Below are 26,677 nucleotides of genomic sequence, written 5' to 3' on the forward strand. Positions count from 1 at the left end.
TGCAACCTAGAGCTGGGGAAATTAATTAAGTATAAAGGCGTGATAGGCCACTATGGATCTAAAAGATATGCAGGATAGCCTGATATATATAACACTGATACTAAAGTTCTTACCAATTTTGTATCTTGGTTAACGTTTCTTAGCCTATGATCAAGTTGTTCGTTGTACTGAAGGCACTAGTGCCTGAACAACTATAATGTTAGACATTAAACAGTCATGTCCCTCAGTTTGAGGGACTCGTGTTCTTCCACAACCTAGGAGCTCATACCTGGAAACACGTGTTCCGTCGTTACGAGACCGCTGCAAATGCTATTGTCCTCATTATTTTGCGCAGACCATAGTACGATGACCTGATTCGGGCATTCACCGCTGCCCTAAATGAAAGCCCTGCTCGCTCTTCTTTAACGGGCTCACCATAGCCCGTCCTACTTGGAACTCTTTGTTCTGAGTAACTGAATCTAAAACATTGTGCTTATTTGCAGTCTATTACTGCACGAATTGCCAACATGCAGGGTCACCCCGCTGCGCCCGTCCAGAATGTGTCCCCTCGCCTTGTGCCCCTGGAGTCACACCCAGTTCTGCTAATTATTAACTTTACAGGCATGCAGTCTTGCTGTTCGTAGTGGGCCTTGTGTAAACATCTAATACTTGGTCTGTAGCGACAGAATCGTTCAATATTCTTGTTTATCGTATTATAAAACAGTTTTGTAGCGTTCTTTCAGGATTTTGATCATGCCTTCACCATGCTGTGTATGGACCTCTATTTAAGCACATGACAATAGTATTTATACTTTGTATTTGAAAAAAAAAAGTATTTTAGATTTATTCCTATCTTCTGGATGGCTTCCTGTTTTTTTCGCTCGCATGTCTCAAGTCTGGTATGAGAGCTTCACCTTTTGCCCAATTTCTGTAATCTAGATTCATTTGCCTTTGTTGGCACATCAGTAAGATGTTTCCTTAAACTTTAATAAACAAAGGTGACAAGTCAAGAGTAGGTAGGCCCACAGAGCCTTACATGCTAGTCAAATGTGCTGTATTTAAGCAATCCTGGGGTCAAGTAACAAAGTGTTCAAGTCTTTATGTCTTATTAGGAAATACAGTACCTCTATACAGTTCACTTAAATCCTAAAAATAAAATATTAGCGGATCAATAACTTGTGTAGTAACTTCTCCAACGACCACATCTTCTCAGTATTCATATTTTATATTCAGCTACTCCAAACTAAAGTGCCAAGCAGCACGGGCTATGGTGAGCCCTTATAGTTGACTTAGTATTCACGGCTGCTCAGCTAAATATTCTGTATGGAGACAAACACTCCAATATACATCGTAATTTATTGTTGATTAATTGTTAGTTAACATTTACAGGAATAGAAAGGGAACTAGCAGTAAAGCCGTGAACACGAGTAATTTTGTTATCTTGTAGAATTGAGTTTTAGGATTCACAAGTGTAAATCTTCACTCTCCAACCCGTCCTCTCGAACAATCCACCGTATTTTCACACCAAAATCCCCAACGTACAAATATAATGCACTATAAATCACAGCGGATCACAAACATTCACGTTTTCTATGCGTGGGTCGTTTGGTTAGGTTAGATTCGGGTTCTTTAGTACGTCATTTTCTGCCCGTTGTGGCAACTCCAGAAGACAGGCTGCACCCCTCACACATGCCAACATTGAGAGCCTTGCTGCCTACTACGCCTTACAGAGCATATCAGCGTGACATTTGCATCCACACTAACGCACTTCACAAGGCAAGACTACGCCTGGCTCATTGGGCCTGGCGTATGCATCACAAATGCGCATGTGATGAATTTTTTTTTTATGTACCCGACAGATTTATTCTGCAGAGGCCAGCTAACCCTCAAGAGACCCTGGGATGGCCTTGTTAACCGCCACTTACCCCTCGGTAAACAGCATTTATTTATAGTCTACCCTAAATATAAGTGTTTACATTTAGGGCAGACTATAAATATTCCATATAGACTTATATATATATATATATATATATATATATATATATATATATATATATATATATATATATATATATATATATATATATGTCGTACCTAATAGCCAGAACGCACTTCTCAGCCTACTATTCAAGGCCCGATTTGCCTAATAAGCCAAGTTTTCATGAATTAATGTTTTTTCGTCTACCTATCCTACCTAACCTAACCTAACCTAACCTTACCTATAAATATAGGTTAGGTTAGGTTAGGTAGGGTTGGTTAGGTTCGGTCACATATCTACGTTAATTTTAACTCCAATAAAAAAATTAACCTCATACATAGAGAAAAGGGTTGCTTTATCATTTCATAAGAAAAAAATTATAGTAAATATATTAATTCAGGAAAACTTGGCTTATTAGGCAAATCGGGCCTTGAATAGTAGGCTGAGAAGTGAGTTCTGGCTACTAGGTACGACATATATATATATATATATATATATATATATATATATATATATATATATATATATATATATATATATACCAGTATCATTGCTAGTGCATGATACTATTATATATCATACTGAGCCTTAATATATCCATTTACACAGCAGTGTGAAGGTGTGAGCCATTTTGAAATGATCAAGGGGAATATCTGTTCCTCCGCATTCATATCGCGTGTAAAATGATCACAAATACTCTGGTAAATGCCAGCAAGATTCACCCAGACAATAATAGCTCTACACACCCTCTAAGTTAGCTGCAGTTGTTTTACAATAGCAATATAAACAATAGACCGCACACCAAAATAGAACCCTGAAGCTCTGTCAAGTTTCAAGTTAATGAACTTTAGAAAACTGAGATGGTAAATACTTTGCTTATATAGTACATGTGTACAATATATATATACACACACATTTTCAACTTATGTATTGATGCTGTGAACGCTACAAAAATTGACTAGCCCAAAGAACTCTTAACGTCACTGAACGAGAAACATAAGAAGGCGACAATATAAACACAATGGCCTGTATATATTCAACTAAGTCAAGACTGTAACTTGCTTAGCTAAATGAATGTTGGGGTTAGGTTCCTGAGCCCATCATGTGGCTCTGTAACCTTTTCCACTACCGCCCACAGGATGGGTAAGGGGTGCATAACAAATTAAACTAAATATTCCAGGCGAACAACTACCTAACCAAAATAAAACCGAAAACGTAATATTTCCAGGTTATCAGGACGACCCTAGACCATTATTATTTACGGGGAAACCATACGATCAATGACAAATATATACGCTTAACACAACCATGTTACAACTGGTCCAATAAGCGGAAGATGTTGGAGGAAGGCAATGATGGTATGGGGGGGGTAGTGGGCCGTGGGGTTTTCCCATGGCAGAAGGCACGTGGTGTTGCATGGGTGGGTGCCAACACCTGGCACAGCGGCCAGGGGGGTCAGGTGCTGGCGTCGTGGCCAGTCTACGCTACATTGCTTCCTTTCCACATCTTCCTCTCGACTTTGTCTTCAACTTTATGAAACCCTTATATAATATTATATATATATATATATTATATATATATATATATATATATATATATATATATATATATATATATATATATATATATATATATATATGTATATATATATATGAAAGCTTGAGTGGTCCCCAAGGCATTAATCACTTAAGATCTCTATGACACATCAGGAGCCCTCACTGACATTACAGGTTCGAACCCTGGTCGGGTGCAATCCTCTCACACAAGACAGCACATATATGACTTATTTCTTATAGTCAATATTTGGCTTATGAATAAGTACATATGTGGTATATTCCAAGTTATATATTTTTTTCAAGGTACTAACTCTTCCTCCCGATTCACTATACATAAGTTTTAAATATTAGGAATTTCTTTTTCAGTTTTATTAAACAATAGAGATTTTATACAAAATTTGAAAATATCCAGAATTACTTTACAATTTATTTAAATATTTTGGTTTTATTATTTTTATAAAACTGTAAGATCAATATAGATAAAGGTTAAGTACTAATTGTAATTAAGAAGCAATAAAATGCTTATCTTAACATACTAAGAAGGTTAGGTTAGGGTCGTGATTTTCTATTCCGCTTTTCAGGTTAACTCAAATATTCACAATAAATTAGTATATCGCATATGTACTTATTCATAAGCAAAATATTGACTATAAGCAAGTGCGAGAACGGGTTGCAACGTGAGAGTTCAGTGAAACAGTTTTTTGTTAACTACAACAAAAATTTAAGACCTAATCTAACCTCTCCTAGTATTCCTATCTTGAGGTTATCTTGAGATGATTTCGAGGCTTTTAGTGTACCCGCGGCCCAGTCCTCGACCAGGCCTCCACCCCCAGGAAGCAGCCCGTGACAGCTGACTAACACCCAGGTACCTATTTTACTGCTAGGTAACAGGGGCATAGGGTGAAAGAAACTCTGCCCATTGTTTCTCGCCGGCGCCCAGGATCGAACCCGGGACCACAGGATCACAAGTCTAGTGTGCTGTCCGCTCGGCCAACCGGCTCCCTCTCTCAGCCCTCGACTTCCTAAGTTTGGCTTGAAACACCCTGACAAGCCACAGCATCTTTTGTCATAGTAAGATACACCCATACCAACAGAACGCAACGCCACTCCTTGCCCTGTGCTGCCATGGCTTATGCTGCTTTGCCACGTCCTCTAAGCAGCTACCTTAGGAAGCAATGGTCTGTTGCTATTTGAAATTCTTTGAATATTTTGTACACGTTATTTTTCTTCCCAGAGGTGAAGTGCTTATTACTTTAATATTCAAATAAAATTTCATAAAGCCCTGATAAAGTAGGAGATCTAATTTTGTAATATATATATACTGTACTGTATATATATTACCTAAAGTTATAGTATTATACTTAAGGAAAATATTAAAAACCATTATATTCTACACTTTTCATTGGGAAGTACATTTATCAAAACACATTTGATGCAGACAGATGATGTCACAATACAATCATAACTACTGTAATAATAATTCTGACAGTACACTAAATACAATTAGAGTACTAGAGTACAATTAGAGTACTAGAGTATTCAATCCTTGGTAATCACTCTTAAACACCCTGTTTTGCCCTGCATTTGGCCAATCACTATAGGTCCTTATACTCTACACCATACATGTCAATTTATCCTCTATCAAGTAGATCAACAGTAGAACACATTATCCAAAGGCTGTACATCAGTTAGCAAGATAAGACCAGGATACCTATTTCAAAATCAATCTCGTTCACATAAGTAAATGGTTTATTTTATAATTTTCACTTAAACTTTGTGTTTAATAATTCACTCAAATTTTAAAGTTTGCAAAATACAATCTAATAATTGTCATTACTATAACTACACTATTTTAATACTTCACAGACACGCACACACACATATGTACAGAACATGAACATACATACACACACACACATGAAAGGGTACAATGGGTAGTGCAAAGCACACAACTTATCTCTAATCTCACTTGGGAGGCATATATAGAAATGTACACTCTTACATACCATTTATTTTATATTTATATTACTGTACAGTACTTTGAAAGGTAATACAACTTAAATAATTAATTAGAAACCGTGTAAGCTAAACAAACATTTTCAATACAATTTACATAAGAAAGAATTGAATTGAGCTACTGGATCTTTTTTCACAACTAAGTAATTATCAAAAGAAGGTGCCAAGCCAGGAAGACTATGCAGCGCTGTCTATGTCACTGGATATGCAAAAGGTGCTACAATAAGTATTGCCAGTACAATAAGAAAGGACATAAGGCGAATGATAGAAATGGTATTAGTCTTCCGCAAGGATTATAAAAAGGGACAAATGATCACTAGGGTACAATAAAAAAAAGCAAATTAAACAATCATCCTGAAACTCAAGACAAACTACAAAGAGGGGCATGACTGGAAGTAGGATATAACAGTTATGACAAGAAAACAAAAGTAAAGATACAAGGGAAAGAAAAAGGCACATAACTAAGTAAGATCAGGATCAGGGAAATCCCGGTTGGGGGCACAGGCAAAGCCAGCAGAGAAGATTGAGAAGTCGACAACGTCTGGTGAAGGATGCAGCACTACAGAGGGGTGTTCCAAATATTCAGACATGAGGGACAGGAATAATGACATGCTCCAAAGCAGAGGCAGCATCAGAGGAAAGAACAGGAACAATGGGAACTCCCATAGCGATGACAGATGGCTCTGCTACCAAGAATAGAGGATGCAAGAATAAGAACAGAAGGGGGAAGCAGGGAAAGGACTAATGCCTTCTTACACCAATAGGGGAAAGGACCAAGCTTACATTTTTTAGAACCACGTGTGGTAGTGTCAAGGTACTGTGAGTCACTATTTTTCAGGCAGGGAGGGAGAATGAGTGTGAGTGGCAAGAGGATGGAATGGTGGATGGTCATGTCACGGCCCTTGTGGATTTATTCATTTAAACATCATTTTGAATTAGGGCAAATGTTTACTATTTGGAACAGACTTTGGTTAATAAAGAAATGCTAGAAGACCCAGTAGCTTTTAATTGAAGGTAAGCTTGTACATGCTATTTAAAAAATACAGTACAAGCACCGACCTGGAATCCGACCTCCTATTTGAGTTTGGATCTAAAATGCTTTTCTTGCTTCTCAATGTGAAAAGGGAGCCACACAAGATGCCTCATAGATCTATGCAATACATGCACCCCAACCTGTATTTCTTAATCAATACAGCTTTTTCTTTGTGTGTGTGTATGTATGCGAACATTTACAGCTATTCTCCTCTTGCATTCCTTGATATTTAGTAATAAATACTGAGTATCCTGCAATCAAGTCAGCCCAAAATATTGGCAATGTGCCAACGATAGCTTCTAGTACAGAATAAAAAAATCCAAGAGGAAACACACTTGAGAATTTTTAGCAGAAAGTAGGAGCTATGTTGTTTGCTTTATATCAGGAGTGCACATTGAACTTCTGGGGATGTCACTCTCCATGTTTTAAATAATCTAGCATTTACCTCCCATTGGGTTCCATAGAGTCAACTTTCCTGCAGCCTGGTCTCGGGAACCGGGCATCCTGATTCGTGGTCTGGTCAACAAGGCTGTGAGCAGTTTCGTCTAACAGCTTGGTTGACCAGACCAACAGAAGGCATGGTCAGACAGGTACACTGATCCTCAGAACCAATGAAAACTCAATACAAGGTTATTAAAAACATGCAGGGTTGCATTCCTAAAAATTTAATATGCACTCTTTTTTAATATAATCCCCAGAACTGGAAGAGGAATCACTATCAAACAATTTTGAAGCTTTAATAAATAAGTGGAAAGTATAAGACAAGACACTGTCTCTACTACACACACACAACATAAGTAAAACTGATATTATAGACATGGCAACACGTATAGGGTGCAATCAGGAGGACGAGGAGATCAAGAGGAAAGAAAAGAAAAGAAAGATGGAAGGAGGCTAACATGGACTTTTGAAATAATTCTAAAGTTCACTGAGTCCAAAACAGACTTAGTATTTACTAAATTTTGAATTACTATAATTTATATACTGTACAGTATATGAACACTTTCAAAGTACAGTACTAAAAGGACTGCCTAGGACTGCGAAGAAAGCTTGCAGTTAAGGATTTTGCATTCTTGCTTCAAGTAACCCTGAAACCTCAGCATCTCTACCAAACTTCTCCATTCAAGCCCCAAACTTTCAAGAGACTCAGTACTCAATTAACCCCACCATCTCATCTACAAAACACTTCAAGAGAATATAAGGAGCAATGCCTTGAATCCTGACGAGTCCCCCTAATGTTTTTAATGTACAGTATTATAGTGCTGCATTTTTGGCCTAAACTCAAAATATTTTAAGAAAACAAGACGATTCGACTGCTTACCAAATCAAGATTCATTTTTTATCACTCTTGCTTCCATGGTTGGATTCCATGTCAGCACTAAAAACATATTAATTTCTTGAATACTGTAATATATTTTTAAATACTGTACTAAGTTAATTTTATTTTTAGGTTAATGAAGATTTAACTATTCTTGGGGTGCTTCCCAAGTTAAAAAAAAAAAAACATGAAATCACAAAAATCCCGAAAAACAAGTGATCAATTCATGTTTTACATAATAAAATAAAAGCCTCAGGCATTCATTCACTTCCAAAGTCATTCAGTTTGGTGGAAATTAGGTGGAATCCATCAGTATCAATAATACGTATGATGATATCAGTTCCAGTAATTACAATAAATGTAAAAACAGTTATTTTCTGTCATAGGCTTTTAATGCAAGGTTATACAAGTCAAATAATTTAAAAAATCTGCTTCAGCTAAAACACACACACACACACACAAATTCATGAAATAATACAATTGCCACTTTTATACTTTTCAATTACTCACACACTAATACATACTTACCTCAACATTTAAAGGGTAAAATATATTGTGCACTGAATATATTACAGCCCATCCTCCTATAGAATGATAGTACATACTGTGATTATAGAAACTATTCGGTTGATCACACAAAAATGTACTGATGGGCCCTAAAAAGAGTTCTAGCTTTGCATTACATACTGAATTAGCCTCAAAATGGAAAATTAAAGAACTTAAACTAACCTCTCCAAGGTGTAATAAGTAATACTGTACTTGGGTTAATATATGCAATCTTAGGCCTAATATAATAATATAGTACATATTCTATACTAGGCCTAGCAATGTTTAAGTTTTTATTTCTTTTTTAATTTTCTCTAAAAAATTAATGGTACAAACCTAGAATGTTGTTGGCTGCAACAGTAAATTTTTGTGAGCTTGACCGAATATATGCGTACTATCATTTTAGGAGGAAGGGGTTGATATACTGTATCAACACCTGTCAGTAGTGTTTTTACAATATGCATATTGAACTATTATAAACAATATAATATATAGTATACAGTAACATCTATTACCCATGAGTCATCTATTGGTCGAGTTAGCTGACCATGTTGGTGCCATTACAATATAATGTACCAGATAAACTAAAAAACTGTTACTGTGTGTTGCAGATATATTTTCGCCTGCCGCATAGTGACTGTTTTCTGTGCACCATACGTGAAGTACCACTCACAGTAGCTGCCCATGCCCATCCTTTCTGTGCATATGTAGGGCTACCCCACATTTTTTTTTTTTTTTTAGCATGGCTATTCAAAACCTTCGTCGTACTGCTAATTAATTTTGAAAAAATATGAGACATCTCTTCATTAAGTGACAAATATTGATAATGTGTTTGCCAGTGTCTAGCAGAAGTACAAAAATATGGAAGTGAATATTGTTTATTATATAACACAAACAAACATAATTATAAAAGATAAGATTTATTATGACAGCCTGCCATGCAGGCTGTTAGGCAGATTTGAAAAATAAATATTTCTTCTGCATCAACATTCTTAATTTATATGAAATAAAACTATAGAAGACACTTAGTTTATTAATGAGAGAACAATAAAACTTGCCAAATTATGCCATATGGACTGTGTAATACTTAACCCTTTTAGGCACCTGACCCACACACCTGTATATAAAGAAAGTAATGACGTTTCAATCATTGCATACCATCACATTAAGGATGGACCAAAACTTGTCATTTCCTAGGCAGTATTTTCAGATGTATGTGGGGCTCAATGTCCAATTTTCAGCCAGGTTAGTGTGACTTCACCTTTATGTTAGAAACCTTAACCAGGCATAACTTAAGGTGATGCTCTTCCCCTCCAACCCTTTGTCAAGCCTTATGAAATAACACAATAATTTTTCCCTTTTTATTTAGCGTTTCTGCACTAGTAAACTATGAATTTCTTAAAGTGTTCTTTATTTGTACTATTGTGCTGCCAGTAACCACGTGTCTCAAGCAATGCAAGCTATTTTATTATGTGTGTATAAATAAGATTACAAATACTGTACTCTTAATAGAAAATGAAAAAAATACAGTACTATACAGTACTGTACTTAAAATTTCTCAGGAGAACAAAATTTCTATATTATATTATTAACTACAGCAAACAGCCAATATTAATTTTTCTGTATAGCACAGTATGATCTTGCTCGAATCGATCATCGTGTACTGGAATCCTTGGTAGGCTAGAAAGAACTGGATAACAGACAAATGCTTCGTGAACTGGACTACATGTTTACTTATCCAAGCTGTCTTGGTAGACTGGCCCAACTCAGCTGAAAAAATACCCATCCAACTTATTTCAAATTGTTTTAAGTTTTCACTATTCTCCTCCCTTTGTACCATAATATTAATATTAGTAAAAAATTCAGCTAAATTTTTACATTATTTCTTTACTTGAATATTAAAAAAATGGTGTAATAAGATTTGTGACTTTATCTGAGGTGAATGAGCCCCATTGTAATTGGGCATGACATGGTCAGTTACTTTATTTTCTCTATGATCTGGTGCCAGGATATCTTGGTTCTCAATGATTTTAACCATTATTCTTTGGTTATTTCATTGTTTGTGCTGAAAAGATGTCTTCTAGCAGTAGTCAGGATAAGACAAGAAGGAAAAGAAGAGGCATCTTAACATGGTAGGAAAAACAAACCAAATTGATTACAACAATTTAAGAAGCCTGTGATGTGCCAAGTAAAGGAGAACTACTGTGTAGTGGCAATGAATCAAAAGGAAAAATGCTCAAGAAATGGAGATAGATGAGGCTGCTATTAAATGGTTTATGCAGCAGCAAAATGTGGCAGTTTCATACTGAATTCAGTACAGCAATACTGTTATGTAAAACAACATTCCGATTACAGAGTTCAACAAAGAAAAATAAGCTTTACTCAGATGTATGAAAAAAAAATAAATTTGTCTTTAAATGTTTAACTTTTCTTTCTGTCCCAATACAGTACAGTATTAGCTAAATATATACCAAATACTGTATCAAATTAATTTTTTACTTGCCATTTTGTAGTCTACAGTATATAAAAGAACATCAGCATCAGGTTAACATCAGAATCATAAGGCTTATTATAAGGTAGTGCATATTTATATCTACTCAAGCTCATTCATTTATTGTATATGTCTAATCAATGCTTGAAACAATCCAACACGCTCACGCTTATTACATTCCCAAGAAATTTGTTCCATAATTCAACAACCCCCATTTCCAAACCAATATTTACCCAGGTCTTTCCTGAAGCTAATATTTCCCAATTTATATAGACTGTTTCAAGTTCCAATGAATATTGATATATCTAAAATATTATACGGTACATATATCCTCTTTGTTATACCCTTTCATCCATTCATATACAGTACTTCAAAACATATCATCCCTTACTCTTCACCTTTCTAGTTAATGTAAATTTTGTTCTTTTAGTCTCTCTTCACAAAAGAATAATTCTAAGTCTTGAGATTAACTTTATCATTCTTCTATAGTACGGAAGCCAAAACTGAAATGCACAATCTAATGGGGTCTAACAAGGGCAAGATAAAGCTGAATAGATTTCTTGTTTTTAATGCTTTCACAAGTAAATCCCAGAACACTATTTGCCTTATTCCGTACAGTTATGCATTGATTTTTTTGTCATAAGATCCCTACTAATCATGACTCCTAGATTTTTCTCATATCCAGATTTCACAATTTCAATATTGTCTCTCTGGTATCTGGAAACTCTTTCATTATTATCTAAGCTCGGAATCCTATATTTGCATCATCTACAAATTTGCAAATATTGCTCTTCAATCCTGCTCTTAGGAACTTGACTTTTAATTTTTCAATTTAATAACTTCCTCTCAGGTAATCACTAAACTTGCTAACTTGTACTCTTCACCAACACAATACAGTATGCAGGCATCATAGCAAGTTCTTCTCTAGTAAATACAGAGACAAAGTTCTTATTTAAAGTACTACTCATTTCCTTGTCATTATCAGTTACCTGACCAGCACAAAGATCTGTTCTATTATTTTCGGATCAGAAAAATTAAATTTGCAATAGTGAAACTATGTAGAACAGAATCCTTGGTAGAACAGAAGATATCCGGTCTTAAAGACTGCTTGAGCGAGGTGCTATTGTACTGTATGCTGTAGTAAATTAACAATGTTACCTGGTTTGTGTTGTACACACTACTGTACATACATGCCTGGTAAAACTTCTGGAACCTATCAAGCCCATGGCATACAGATAATAGATTAGTTACTGAAATTAATATTATAGCTCTTATTTCTTAAATAAAAAATTAGTCATTACAGTAACTATTCAAAGCCATTACAGTACAGTATATAAATGCTAACTCTGCATCTTGTTGCAGCCAGCAGCAGAGACAGCAAATAACAGTTTAAATTCTTTTATAAGAGGATGAAGAACTACTCTGATGGCCAGAGAAGTTCAGGCCAGGAGGCAGCAAGTAAATAGAATGAATGGCAATACAAATGCAGTTTGTAACATGAGCATGAAGAAACAAATAGTGGAGATGAGCTAGACCACTTTGATCTTCATTAATTGAAACATTGGAAGATGTAATTTAAATTATGTTCATCACTTAAAAATGTATACCTGTCCTAAATAGTGATAGATTTTTCATAAGTAAAAATACATTTAGAAAACAACCTTTTATTAATGAATAACAATTATATATTGTAATATAAATTCTTAATATAACATGGTACAACATATCAAGAAGCAAGAGGGGAAAAAATGGTAAGACAAAACATTAGTCAACCAGATGACCGGATGAGGAAAATGTATATGTACAAAATGAAACCTAATGCTGTGAGAACGTGATATTGACAAGAGATGCAGGTTATATTTTACTGCAAAATAGAAAAATTACATTCAAAGCCCAGTCAGAAGGAAAGACGAAGAAATTCTGAGCATGAAGAGAATGTCATGGTAATGTTGCTAAAGCAAATAAACACCAAATTTACACACTGTACTGAATTAAAAATTTTAAAAGGTGGTTTTTTGTTTGGGGGGAGAGGGAGGGGGGGGTCTCATTTTGACAATGATCTAGAATGGACTGAAGTGTTGTCACTTTTACCCTTTCTAATATGTGGGATTTAGTGTTTAAATTGTCAACATACAGAACCAGAAAGCTTCCACTCTAAAGAATGAGCAAAATACAGATAGAGGCATAATTACTCTAACTACGTTACACTTGCTAACATAGTGCAATTATATTCATATCAACTAATTTCAAGCTTAAAGCTGGGTCTTCTCAAGAACTGAAATGTCAAGATTTGTTAAGTAAGCATCACAAATTGAACCATAGGCACTAAAAGTTCAACAAAATGACAATTAACATAGTAATTGGTAATTTTCTTTTCCAACATTCAAGTACAATTTTTCCATTCCCATGCTGAAGTTAGGTTTTGCACCTCACAGATAAAACAAATTCGGTAAATTACATTCTTTTCATGGGAAACATTAAATAGTCAGCTTCACATGTATACAGGATACAGTATTATGGTACTTTTTATGTACAGGGTACAATACTTTTTTATTGATTGAAACACTTGTCGATCTAATGTTTTAAACAATAATATTGTGTATACTGTACTGTGTATTATAATTATTATATATATATATATATATATATATATATATATATATATATATATATATATATATATATATATATATTTATTTAATTTTGACACATACAATGAAAATAGGTGATTGTTTGTCATAGTCCACTACGAGTTAATATTTAGGTTACCAATTGTTCTTGGCTGTGACAGTATTTTATACATTAAGCTAATTTTTTTACATCTGAATGTTTTAATTACATAGTCTTCCTTAAATAATCTTTATAACTAAAATTCTTGAGCACCTATTGTAGCATTACTTGCACTCATCCGAGATGGTTCTCCCATAATAGTTAAGCTATCCACTCAATAAGCATAGAGTGTAAAGGAGACCCCTGACATATACATACATTTATTCTTTTGCCATTTCATTTTGTGGTTATCTGGGAGTAAAATTCTAAACAAAATGATGTCTGATAAGAATTCATGTGTTGATAATAGGAGTAAAGTATGAAAATGCACAATAGTTTAACTGCCAATGAATCTCACAAGTTAAGCCTGGTCCCGGGCCAAGCTTGGGGAGTAGAACCACTCCCAGAACACCTTTCCAGGTACAATCTACTTCAAATATCATATACTGTAAATATCTTTTATGTATGATTACTCATTAACTGTGTTAACAAATCAAAGTTTGAAAAAAAAAAACTTAAGGAATTTTACTTTTCAAATCAAAATTCTAAGCACATAACAAATCCCAGTATCATACTTGGTAAATTGTACAAGTAAAGATTAACAGTGACCACTGTGTCCTCTAAGCTGAATGTGTGCACGACTGCAGTAGTTTATTATGTACTGTGCACTTATTTATTCTGACTATACACATCTTGGGCTGTGTGGAGGGTCTCCAACTTCAATGGTCAATAATTATTTTAACTTTGTGATCAAAATAAATTGAAAAGTGGATCACTAAACAGTGGATATAGGTTGGATAAGTCTGGATTCTAAAAAGGGCCTGGGTGGGTACTGGTTTGGACATAGGGTAATTACCTAAGTGCAGTTACAAGATGAGAGCTATGCTTGTGATGTCCCGTCTTCCCAGCACTCATTTTCATATAATGCTTTGAAACTACTGAAGGCTTTGCCCTTCTCACTTAACCTGTTCCAAAAGTCTACCACTCTGTTTACAAAAGTGAATTTTCTAATGTTTTCTCGGCAGCTTTGTTTAATTAGAATCTATGACCTTGCCTGAGGTTCTGGGGTCTCAAGAATTCTGCTTTATCTATTTTGTCAATTTCTGTTACTATTTTGAACTCAGTAATCATATCGCCTTATTTTTCTTCTAACTTCTAGCTTTGGCATATTTTAGGTAGGTGGTTGATCTGTGGAGGAGGTTGGTGGGAACCATCGCAGATGTGCGATTGCTTGTACGGTGTGGGTTGGACATGTATCCGAGCGAGTTTGGTCGGATATAAATCGCTGCTCCCTTGTATGGGCCAATAGGCCTCCTGTGGTTTCCATAAATCTTAGGTTTTAGTACTGTAGAATAAATTGTATACATAATATATAATACTCACAGTTATTATATATTCCCTATTTTAGTGTTTTAATGATTAAGACTTATAAGCAGTTTTGTATGACCCCTGCACTGCGCACCTGTTTTTGACAAAAACTTCATAGTAGAATTGTTAAGGACATTTCTGTTGTTTTTATAAATGTTCAGGTAAAGTTAATGTCAAAATGTTTCCAAACGCCACCATTTTCATTTCAAATCACAGTGATAAAATCATTAGAAAAGCATTCAAATATAGCCCAATTAAAAAAAAAGCACAAACTCTCAGAGCACTTTAAACAAAAATAATGTAGCCTCTTTCTATGTGAGAACTTTTCTTTTCTTTCAAAACCATCTTCATAAATCACTTTATGTCCTCTTTTCTTTGTATGAATTTTTCCAACTGGAGAAAATCATCCTTTAAATATTCCCTGCCCCTCTACAAGGCATAGAGAGCATATGAGGATCTAAGATCACCTCCACTTAGAAAACTGTCTGTAATGCAATGAAAGGAGGCTACATGATACACAAACTTCTGGTGAGAAATGTTCTGAAAAGTGTAAACTACGAAAACAAAATATTGACAACTAATGAACAAACGATCTCAGTGACTACCTCCATCTGCTGTCAGGTGACTTAACTTCCTTTTGAACAAATCACAGGTCTTGCAATACTAACATTTGCACAATTTGCTTTCCTTTATTCGTATCCATTGTTAATAGTATAGGCCAATCTCTACTCATGTCTATTGCTTATAATATAGACCAATCTTTATTTATATTCACTGTTAAGTTCAGGCCTATCTTTATGCATATCCATTGTTTATAGTTACGGCTATGTATTTGTATTCTTGCTTATAATACATCTTTATATATATATATATCTCTTGCCTATTCCTTGTATAGCCCTATCTTCATCCATATCACTTGCTTAAAGTTATACAATATCTTTATATATTTCCTGTCAATTAATGAGCACCAGTTGACTTTACTTGCTACTGTAAGCAGTTCTGTACAAGATAATAATTTCTTTCTTAAAAGACTATATTCTCAAATTAAAGGTGCTGTATAGTGCAGCTTATCATAGTTCTATGCACCAAATCCTTCCAAATATTCTATTGAAAATTTTTCTAATCAAATCACCACTTTTCATTCTTTTAGTTTAGTTTTTATATTGTCCTTTACTTCCTCCTTGGTATATTGATGTACCTAAAAGGAGCAAATTTAGATTTACATAGAAGTTAATTATCAGGAGAAAATGCTAAACCATTACGACTATATAGCAATTAGAAGTAATATAAGGACAGGTATTTGGGATAGGACGTAGGAAACGAATGGTTACCTAACCCCTTATACAATTGGGGTTTGCATGTTGACCTGCAAAAAGTCCATTGCTCTACCACCCAGCCCAATGTAATTATATAAAATGCATGTCTTGTAACTTGGAGGACAGGGACACTGCAGTGGTCACTGGTTATACTTCAATTAACATTTATAAACTGTAATTTCTCTTACAGTAATAGTATAGTTCAGGTCACCAACAAAGATTTAAATAATAATATTATGTTATTATTTAATTTTAGATTTTAAAAATTCCAATGAAGGCTTGCATTTCTAAAAATTAAAGGGTAAACCACACTGTTTAACAGAATTAATGTTGCAGTTAGCCGAGTTTCACCAAGAAATTTATTTACAGGCTAGACAAGCATTCAAAGAAAATAATCTTGGTTCTTCCTGAGTTTATATTAAGTGCTAGATCTAAGAAGGCATTAATATACTATATTTACTACTGTACATTCAGCTCTTACAATACAGTACATGAGTTTAGTATACAAAAAGCTCACTTCACACAAGATGGAAATTGAAAACCAAAATTCCCTAAGCACAAGTGATTTATTTGCTTAATGAAACTTAGCATGGGATTTTTGTGCTTGCATACATGCATCATTGCATCTTTCAAATATTCAGTGATGCCTATTGCAATCCAAGCAACATATTGAAAAAACAAAAAGGTAATATTGACTCTTATCTACAGCAATGGTAGCTGCAAAATCTATTTAAAACTTTATAATTGTGACTGGGAAGTGGCAGGAGCACTAATCAATAATGTTCAAGACGGCAATACATTGAGGGAGGAGTGAAAAAGTAGACTTTATTTCTAAAGCATATCCCAAATTTTACCCATATACTGTAACCATAAGTTTGCATTGCATGAATTCGCTTATGCTGTGGCTTTCCCAAAACCCATCACTCATACACAATATACAAAATGGGTGCTGATTATAGTTTCATCAAAAAGTTTAAAACTTATCTGCCTATCTTACTTGTAAACATGGTGTTTAGTTCTTAAATAGTAAGCATGATGTTCAAGCACACAACCAATCAGCAAACTCTTGTCAAGCAGGGAAGGCAGGAAATCTAAAAACAACCATCACAGTGGTTTAGAAACTAACCCAGATAGGGTTCGATTGTAAGATGGAAATCAAGAAGGGTATTTCCAGACCAAGATATATTAAAATACTAACAAGGTGGTGTAATGAGTACAATGGGTGCAATGAGTTTAGGGGGGCAAAGGGTACAGGATGCTGGTGGTGGTGAGGAGAGAAAGGTATACTGTACTGTAGTTGGAAAAGGGGGAGTGGGGGGGGGGGGGAAGAGAGAAAATAAATAGGTACTTGTGGTGGTGAAGGTATGCGGTGGCCAAGGAATCCCATAACCAGCAGTACAAACTCAAATCATAAATGATTAGAGAAAACTTCATGCAGAGCACAGAAATGCAGAAGCTATGCCAAATGGGTGTTAGCTACAATCATTGCCCAACTCAACATAGGCACTTGGATATGGAGTTACCATGCCCCGTCATCATGGAGAAGGGCAGGAGCAAACAGAGCGCCACTGACTGCTGCGAAGGAAAAGCCCAAACAAAGATCTGACATTGAATCATATGGACAACATTCTTTCACCAGAGTGCATGCATATGGTAAAAGAACTTCCGTTTGTCAGAGTAATACATGGGGTTGTCTACCCACCATGACCACATACTACAGATAGGAATCCTAAGAGGATCCAAACTCAAAAGATTTAAGATAAAGTTCAAAGGCACAGTCCCTGTTTTAAGTACCGTAAAGTTTTGTTCAGCCAAACTCGAGGGAAGAACAACAAAAGACAATGAAAACCTGTGCAGTGGGGAGAGTATCTAGGTCATAGAGTGTGAACTTTAAATGTACCTGTGGGGAAGCATAATAGTAGTCCAGTTCATATTGGAACAGGGATGTGAAAACACACCTGCTCAGAGCCAGAAACCAAACTTGAATGGAGGATCAAAAGGCAGCCAAGGACCCCTCCAGCAACCACAAATCCCATAAACCCCCCCTCTCCTGTAGCAGAATCAGGAGGACCATGGGAAGAGGGACCATGGGTAGAGCCTACAGACCTCTAGAACCCCAGGAAAGTCCCTGAAATTCAGGAAGGCGAGCCTTCCGACAAATCCCAAGGACATAATGGAGTGAAGGAATGGAAAGCAGGCTCTACAACCTCCATAAAATTCCATGAGGGGGGGGGGGGTAACCATTGAAGCCACTTTCTGCAACCACAGCCCTAACAGTGCTTGTGATTCTGTAACCTGCAGCTGCTTAGAGGCGCCAATCAAAGGTGGAAGACAAGATACAGATAGAATAGAAAGTCCAAACTGGCTGCTTAATGACAGCATTGCCACCCACTGCAGGTAGAGGCTGCAACAGCCAGTGTTGCAAAGCAAGGATAAGAAAATCTGCTGCATTAAAATTGCCAAAACAGAAGTCCAGTGCTGATAAATGGCACAAACTCGAGAATAGAAAGAGTCCACCATTGAACAGGTTGAATAATGGAGGCACATGGAATGACCATAAACATTAAAAAAATAAATAACATTTGGGGAAGTTGTAAACAGTAGTACATGTATTAGGCATGGAGTCAGCCAGGGAAGCTGTAACATCCCAACCAGAAACACATGAGAAAAATCCCCATAGGTTGGAAAACTACCTACCTATACCATCACACCAAAAGGTAGGTATGGTAGATGATAAAAAAGTTGTGTTCACTTAATCAAACCCAAACCCCTAACCATAAACACCAGGTGGGAAAAGGTATAGACAGTCCTAGACAAAAAACAATCACTTATGCAACTTAAGCACAAGATAGAAATGCAAATCCCCAAACACACACAAGCAGCAGGGCTAAGCACCATCACAGTACTGTGTATTAGACAACACATGGGTAATTATGACACTTTTCATCAACAGGCCTACCATATGCTCCCCAGGAGCAAAGTGACATGAGAGGAGTCAACTTGTTATGAAGGAACCCAAAATAAATAAATAAATAAATTTTATATTATATATATAGTGAAAAAAATAGTGAAAAAAATAGCTAGGAAATGCATAATGTGGGTGACAAAAAACACAATTATAAAGGTGAACTGAAACATTAAAACAATGTTCTATAAATAACTAACATGAAAATGAAGTTCTGTGTCCCCAAGGCCATGACCAGGCAACTGAATGAGGAAGCAAAACTGGTGGATACCCCAGGTGACCTGAGCAATAGCCTGCTGGTGGTTGGAATGTTTTCATTGTAGCAGCAATCACTTGTCTCATTAGCTTATAGATATCTGATTTTCTTGAAGCAGTTCCTTATTTTGTTGCATTTATGCTTTCTATTTTTTGTTGTAGGTTTTGGCTTGCTCTCTGATCACATTTCCCTTGCCTCAGAGACCACCAAATTCTGGTCGTAGCTCCTAGTAGGCAAGGGTGGGGCTCCAGCCTGTTGCAACTCCCTAAGGCTTCATTGAACCAGTACTTAGAACAAGAGGCTCCCGAGAGGGCCCTCCCAGAAAAGGTATGAGATATGAATATCAGATATTCCTGGTGAATTATATAATGATGATGATAAACTATACAGCAAAGAAAAATTGTGATGGTGGATGGAATTTTGTATATGTTATCTTAATAACCTATGGTACTGAAGGAAGTGACAAGGTGTAAAGAAATCTTTCTAGTGAAAATAAATTGTGCAAAGAAAATATAAGATCTTGAAAGTTTTTGAATAAATGTGGTTTCTTAAAATACATCGTCAAGTTAAAAGTGGGCCAAATGATAGAACTGTAGTGGAATGAAAAAGCTGTTCTTAGCAAATCTATATTTTTCTAGTTGTACAGTATTCATAACAAAAAGTAACATAAAATATAGTACTGTACTCAAAAGTGTAAATAACAAAAAATGCTACATGGTGGTAACAAGGGTGATGGCTTAAATAAAGAACGAGCAAAGGGGTCTTAATTATTTCTAGCACATGCAACATGATGTTTAGTAAACATGGGACAATAGAGGTAGCAATATGAGAAAGACAATATGAAGAAAGGTAACTGGATCCTAGAAGGGGAAAGAAGAGGTGATACCAAATGAGAAAACTTATCCACGAACTAAAACGAAATGACCGCATGATAGTATACTCAATTTTCTAACCATCACCTATTAAACTAAAAGGAGATGCAATGAGATTAACCAATGTAAAATTTTGTTTCTTAAACTGAACCAATAGAGAGGAATGTATGTGACATGGGCAAATGGAAAGGAACGAACAAAATATATATGAGGATACAGTATATGATAAAATTACCAACAAGGAGTACTCAAGTTACTGTATAAGGTTCAGTACCAACAAGGAGGTATCAAGGTACCATATATGGTTAGGCACCAACCTAGAAGTAACAATGACAATACAGTATATAACATATCCATAGAGAGAAGACTTCAAGCTATAGGGCATATATAACAACAGAGATATCAGGGTAGTACATGACAAATGAAACAGCGACAAGGTTTGTAAAGCAAAGATACCAGTACAACAGAGAAATATAACACAGGTATGCAAAAACAGATTAGCATAAACACTTACTGAATGCTTTAGTATTTGTAAAGGATACCAAATAATAGCTGCCATGAGTATTTCCAGGTGTTATATAGAATGTGATGAATAATAAGAAGGAAGTCAGCATCCTTGAAGGGTGAAATGGATTGCAACAGGGAAAAGCTTGCATGAGAATGCGAAGAATGGAACATAATACACAGTTCAATTTAAATAAGGTAGTCAACGGAAATGGAACATGATAAATAAGTCCCATTTAAAAAATGGAGTTTTGGAGCTTTTCTGCTGTAGGTAAAAGGTGTTTTTGTATATAGATATTGTACAGGCATAATCCATATCCTTTATTAGTCTTTTCTCACTTTGACCTATACGCAAGTCACTATGCAGCATCGGCTGGTAATCTACATAATGCCTTTTATATTTCCACTAATATTCTTTCACTAAATACAACTTTCTTATTCTTCTGCAATTCCATCGATGTACATTATATTTTTTCTTCCGTGCATGGATTCTTAAGGTAACCTCATATTGTTCCAGACATACAAGAAGCAAGTGGTGCACTTGCAAAGTATCTAAGCCAGTATGAATAATTATTTAGAGAACTCTTTTTAAGTAATCCAGCTAAATCTGTTGCACTCAAAAAGTAATTATGGAGATAATCAGTCTTTGGAATAATTTGGAATGATTCCAAATGTGGTCATAATGGTAGGGAGCTATAAGAAGAAATAATAAATTTGAGATGCAATAGAAAAACATACTATATATATTATATATTCCAGCTATTTTAAACCTTCTAATACTGTGTGATTTTCATTCTCATCATCTGTACCTATCTCAAATTCATTATCTGTACCTATTTCAAATTCATCATCTGTACCTATCTCAAAATTATCATCCGCACCTATTCCTAAAGCATTATCTACACCTACCTCAAACTCATCATATGTATCCTCTTGCTCATCGTCTATAGCCTCCTGCATATCATGTGAACCCCCTTCTTGTTCATAATCAGTATCATCATCTCCCAGCTTATTACTACTATGTGACTCATCTTTCTTAAATCTACTATTTTTATCCTCAGTAATCACAGTTTCACTTGCTTTTTTGCCCAATAAAGAACCTTCTTCAATTTTAGAGTTATCGTCTCTGTTACCCTGTCTGTATCTCCGTCTTTTTGAGGATGGCAGCCATTCGTCGTCATCACTTATATCTGTCTCGGAGATTTCATCTTCGCTGGTTGATATACTTCCCTCAGATACAGGTTCTATGAAATGAGATGCCAGGTGTTGGTACAAACCATACTCGTCCTTAAAACTTAATGAACAATCACTGCATTCGAGGAGCTTTTCCACATTACCTGTGTTGTTACTTGTAGTGGTCAAGAGTTCATTGAGAGATCTATACTGCACAGGAGGTTTGCACAAGTGAATTTTAGTGTGCTTCCAATACTCTAGCCTATTTTGGTATGTCTCATTACATAAGGAGCAATTAAATATATCTTCTTTTTTTTTACATTTGGTTAACAATAGCTTTTCAATGTGCTGATTTCGCTTACTAGTATGATCAGCATATTTCTTATCTAGTTTACAGTTACATACCCAGCACTGATTTCGCACATTTATTTTACTCAGCAAGTCTCTAGGGACAAGAGAATTCCACATACCAAGGTCACTATAATGTTTAGAAACATGCTTACAAAGACACCACTCACTCTGAAAAACTGAGCCACACATATTACAAGTTAGAGGTTCTCTGACTATACGAGTCAGCATAAATTTGTGTGTTGACAAAACATGACTTACAGCTTCTTCATTGCTTTCAAATGTTTTCAAGCAGCGAATACATTTCATGGAGTCACTTTTGGCCTTCTGGGGACTAGTAATTTGTAATTCAACTTTTCTTTCCTTATTTTTCTCATCACATCCACTACCTTGTTTACTGTTAGCATAATTTTCAGTTAAACTGTTTTTACTTTGACTAACGTCACTTTTCCATTTGCCATCCACTTGAACAAATGGCAAAAGAAAATGAGTTGCTAAATGTTTGTTTAATTCAGATTTTTCTTCAAACTTGCGCAAGCATTCACTGCACTCAAGGATCTCTTTCTTAAAATCCTTGGAATTATTAAAAGATTCTGCTGGTGCAACCATTTGTTTATGCTTTTTGGGAACCTTATACATATGGAGCATGAGATGCTTCCAATAGGTATATCTACTGGAACAAGAATAATCACATAAAGAACAATCAAAATCATCTTCATCTTCTAAGTCTTTGATTTTACTTGATAGTGCTCTTTCAATGTAATTATTTCGTTTGTTGATGTGTCTCGAGGCTTTTCTACCAAGCATATTCTTACAGATCCAGCAATATCTTCTATCTTTCGTTTGTTCAAGTAGGTTTTTGGGAACAAGCTCATCCCACATGCCAAGATCGCTGTAATGCTTTAATAAATGATTGCATAATATCATTGGTTTCATAAATGTCTTGTCACATATATGGCAAACATTAGTTTCACCCATCATTTTCAGCATTGACTTATGAGCAGCAAGGACATGCTTTAAGGCATCTTCTTTCTTTGCAAACTTCCTCTGACAGCGCTTACACTTATGGGGATGAGTGTTGGCATTAGATACAGTCTCTGCCGACACATTATTTGGATTTTGATGCTTTTCCAGCCTGTCACCATCTTTATCTTCGGTCTTTGTCTTGTTTTCCAGCTCTCTTTTAGAATCTTCATCGTTACTAGTTTTCAATTCACCTTTATCTTCATTTATATTTGAAACAATCAGATGTGCTCCCAGATGTCCAAGGAGCTCAGTTTTTTTCTTAAATCTCATTGGACATTTAACACATTTAAAGTGCTTCCCTCCTTCAGCATTTTTGAAAGGTGATTTTGACAGATGAACTTTGATGTGATTCCAAAATGAATACCTACAAGGAAACGATTCTTCACAGACAGAACAATTATAACTTTTTTCCGTTTCTGATTTTGACATTTTACATGCTTTGCTCGACAAAAGTTTCTCAATGGTTTTGTCTCGTGTATTAACATGATATCTATGATATTTCATGCCTGAAGTTTTGCAGATCCAACAGTTTACTCTAATGTTTTCCATATTTAATTCAGAGGGCACAAGGGAATCCCATGAACCAAGATCACCATAATGATTTAAAATATGTTTACAGAAGGATAAACTTGAAACAAAAGACTTGTTGCAAATATGGCACACCTGTGGCTCCCTCGTCATATATGAGAGCAATGTTTTATGATGAGATATTACATGATTAACACCGTCCTCCGAGTTATCAAATGTGCTAGTACAAAATTTGCACTTCTGCAAAATCCCTCCAGCTTCTGACATACCTTCTGATGAATAATTGCCTGCATCCAAATGTAGGATTTGTAGTTTTGGTGTGGTGTTCTCTTGGTTAACAGGCGTTGTACATAAATCTTTCTCCTCTATTGGTTTTTCCAAACTACCTGTATCTATATTTTCATGCTTTCTCGTTTCTATTTTGTTGGGACCCTGTGTAGTATTCTGATTTATTATTTCATTTGGCATATCTGTTTCAGCTCTGGTAGATGTCTGAGTTACAAAACTCTTGATACAAGTTTTACTTTCTTTATTGTTTGTTTTATAAGATCTACATTGTTTGATATGATCTGTAAACTCATAATCAGTGTAAAATTTACTCTCACCAAAATTACATGAATTCTTTTCAACATTTGCAGGAATCTCTTTACTCTCTTTACACTCTTCCAAATGTTTCAGGTAAGTTCCCTTAGGATATTTCTTTTTGCAATGGCGACATGGATGTTTGGAGTCATCCTTTTTATGTACTGCCAAGTGATGAGCAGACAACTCCTCCCGTGTATCAAATAAAGCCAGACAAAAATAATGGCAACGAAGTTTATTTTTGTGGGATTTAATCTGGTGTTGGAAGACTTTCCTATTATTGGTTTTAATTAAATTACATTCTGGACATTGAAACTTTTTCATGTGTTTCTGTTTCTTATGCAAGCGTAAAGCAGTGTGTGTTGTAAAGGCTAATGAGCAGTGTTTACAGGGTAATAGAGGTCTCAACCGTCGAAATGATTTTACCTTTACTTTCTTGTTATCTGGAAGTATATTTTGAGGCATTTGAACAATATTCTCATTAATTTCAGTTTTCACTATGGTTTTTTCACAGACTGATTCTGGTAAAAATACTGATAGTAAAGAATCTGTCTCAACATTTCCAGCTGAACTAATACTTGCAGTTGAAACTGTCTCTTCACCTTCAGGTTGAACATCAGAAACTTGACTTCTTGATGACAAGAGATCAGCAGCTGTAGGTTTATCTACCTGGGGTTCTGCTAGACTACAATTTATATTCGATAACAAGTTTGGAAAGACCAGTGCCAAAGACTTTCTGGTTTCCACAGTTTTATCGCTGTGCTCTTGAGATTTACGAGCCGAGGACAACAGTTGCCCTTCCCAGGAAAATGGCTTGACATCTGCAATGAGTTCATCATCACTAATCTTATCGCTGGAAACCCCAAGATGTTGTGCAACATGTAATTTTAATTGGTACTTGTTTCTGGTTTCTTTATTACATAGGCGACAAACAAGTGCCATTTTATCCGAGGATGCCTGCGCATGATTTTGAAAAGCGAGCAATTCACTTTTCTTTTTTCTGTCACTATTACCTTCAATCCTTATTTGTTTATTGTGGCAGTTCTTCCTGTGTTCTCTCCAGTCAGTCTCTGAAGCAAAGTCAGCAGAGCACTGTTTACATTCAAAGATATTATGAATTTTTCTCTTGTGGACTCTGTGAGAGATAGGGCTGCTGAAGAGCTCATGACAAATATTGCATCTCAATTTGAAATGATCTTTGTCATGAGAAATCATATGCAGCTTGAACCTTTCACTATCCTTGGTTTTAAAGGTGCACTTCTCACATTGCCACTGGTTCTTGTGTAACATTAGATGTTGCAAATATGTTGAACTTCTGTCAAATGTTTTACCACACTCTTCACATACCTTAACCACCTTTAACACATGCATTGCCTCCTTCACCCTCTCTTGAGGTTGTTGTAGATTTTGTTCCAAGAAGGGGACAGGCGCTACTGTTGGGGAATCGAGGAGGTTCTGTAGCTCGTAGGACACCATACTGTTGTGAGCCACACCTGTTGGGACAACTAACCGTCAAAAATAACTACCAAAGGGGAAAATATAATCTCTCAATCCCTTCAACGTGCTTTTCAAAGACAAAAGTATAATCGAAGAAATTTTTTAAGGCTAGGGAAAGCAACCTAAAGCACAAGACTGTGGTGACAGATTTCATCTTATTTATGGCTGTACATTGTGCTACCACTTTATTTCATGTTCATTTAATCTTTATATCTGATATTTCATGTAATTGCTGAATAAATACCAATTACAGTTTGAAGATACAATATAAATATAATTCATGGAGATTATGAAAAGCATTTGGATAAAAGGCTTGTAGTTTCCAAGAACTTAATTTGTATGTAGTGCAGGTATACAAACCCACATGAATGTGCAGTGTACTTTTCCTAAATATCTCATATGTAAAATTATAACATACTTTAGCTGGTTAAGGCAGAAGCAAATATAGGAACAGCAACATATGAATGCACATATTGAATTCACAAATTAACAACCGAGCACAACTATATCTCCCACAGCTACACTGATCACGTGTGTGTGATTTTTAAACATCAAA

General features: G+C 35.6%; 1 protein-coding gene and 1 pseudogene across 2 annotated transcripts in view; both read right to left on the reverse strand.

Annotated features, from left to right (window-relative positions):
• Nucleotides 1–26,089, reverse strand: part of LOC123747796 (uncharacterized) — an 80,584-nt gene extending 54,495 nt beyond the window's left edge. For both annotated transcript variants that reach the window (XM_069321716.1, XM_069321715.1), the window contains exon 1: nucleotides 25,972–26,089. The gene's annotated coding sequence lies outside the window, so the exon portion shown is untranslated. The remainder of the gene's footprint in view (nucleotides 1–25,971) is intronic.
• The window catches only part of LOC123746699 (uncharacterized), a 60,585-nt pseudogene continuing 38,804 nt past the window's right edge, over nucleotides 4,897–26,677 (reverse strand).

Source organism: Procambarus clarkii, chromosome 10 (genome assembly GCF_040958095.1).
Source record: "Procambarus clarkii isolate CNS0578487 chromosome 10, FALCON_Pclarkii_2.0, whole genome shotgun sequence".
NCBI classification, from domain to species: Eukaryota; Metazoa; Arthropoda; class Malacostraca; order Decapoda; family Cambaridae; genus Procambarus; species Procambarus clarkii.